Genomic DNA, 1,796 nt, shown 5'->3' with positions numbered 1-1,796 from the left:
TCTATTCTATTCTATTCTATTCTATTCTATTCTATTCTATTCTATTCTATTCTATTCTATTCTATTCTATTCTATTCTATTCTATTCTATTCCATTCTATTTTCTATTCTCCAGTCAGATTACTCTATTCACAGCTCTCAAATCTGTTAACAGTCTCCATCTCACCAACTTCTTCTTCTTTATAACAAATACAGGGGAATTCCATGGGCTGCTAGAATCTTCTTTATAAGTTGAGCCTCCAGCTGCTCAAGTGCTAGTAATTTTTCCTTAATTAAAGGCCATTGATCTATCCACACATCTCTGTTAGTCAACCATTTTAAGGTAGGGCCCATTGGTATAACAGTGGCCTTCCTCATGAATTTGGAAATTCATTCGCTGTCGTGTCTTGTTTTCAGACAACCCGCACAGGCTATGGTTGTTCTGGATGACATTTTTCAATACCTTCCTCAGAAGCATCTTCCACTTCACCCCTTACTTTAGGGACTGTCTCTGGAATTGAGGGAGTATTAATCTTAGTTCTCCACTGCTATAATAAATCTCATCTCCGTAAATTTATGGCTTTGTCAGGCACACAGACTCATGTGATTTATGATATCATTTAGCTCCAACAGTTTCTCTGTTGTGCCTTTGTCTGGATAATCGGTCTATGGGTGAGACTGGGGTATTGAAATCACCCACTCTAGCTTTTTGTCTTTTTTCATTACTTTGTGAGTTCTTCATAGGTTCACCTCCTAACTGTTTCCTAACAGTACCTTGCCTGGCTCAGCTTAGCTTCTCCTGGCTCAGCCTCTTTTCTGCATCAGCTGCCCTCTCATCTCAATCCGCTCAATCTTCTTTCTTCCTGCACCAACTGTCTTCTCTTCTCTACTCAATATTTTTCTTCCTCTGCTGGCTGTTTACATCCTCTCCTGTTCCCAGAAGTCCTAGAGGCAACTGACACTGAAGGTCATAGGGTCAAACCTTTCTAAGGGCTAAGCATTCCCAAAGAGCTAGTTGACTAGCAACTGGGGGTCCTTTAAAGGGCCAGGCACACAAAATAAATCATAGCACAACCCACCTCACTATGCTAGATTAATCTGTGACTTTACATCTATAGTCTGTTTTCTCTATTGGGTATTCCTGAATTTGGCATGCTTACGTTTTGAATTGTAATCTCTTCGTAATGGATTGTTTTGTTTGTGAAGTGACCTGCTTTATCTCTTCTATCATTGATTTGAAGTCTGTTTTGTCAGATATTAAAAAAGCAACGCTGTCTGCTTTTCTCAGTCCCATTTACTTGTGCTACATTTCTCTATCCTTTTACCTGAAACTGATGTCTTGCTTTGGCAGTGATGTACATTTCTTAGAGGAAGCAAAAGGATGAATCCTGTTATCTATCTATGTATCTATCTATCTATCTATCTATCTATCTATCTATCTATCTATCTATTCATTTATATCTTTTTATTGATTCCTTGTGAATTTCACATCATCCACCACAATCTTCCCATTTCTTCATAACCACCCTGTACCCTTGCAACTTCTCCCCCAAAAGAAAATAAAAGGAAATAAACAAAACAAAAATCAAAACCAAAAATGCCAATCTTGTTGTGGAAGTTATATTGTATCAAAGTCAGTCACACAGTATAAACCTCTACACATTGTTTGTTGCAACTGTTCATTGCAAGAAGTCATTGGTCTGGTTGAGGCCTCTGGCTTCTGCTACACCATCAATACCTAGATCCTCACTGTGGCTCCTTTTGAATATCCTGCTATTGCCCTGTGTTATGGAGATCCTGCAACTTTGGTTCTGTAGG

This window comes from Psammomys obesus, unplaced genomic scaffold, assembly GCF_907164565.1.
Source record: "Psammomys obesus unplaced genomic scaffold, mPsaObe1.curated_primary_1811, whole genome shotgun sequence".
Classification (NCBI taxonomy): Eukaryota; Metazoa; Chordata; class Mammalia; order Rodentia; family Muridae; genus Psammomys; species Psammomys obesus.
The sequence above is the reverse complement of the archived record's forward strand: the minus strand, read 5'-3'. Positions refer to the sequence as shown.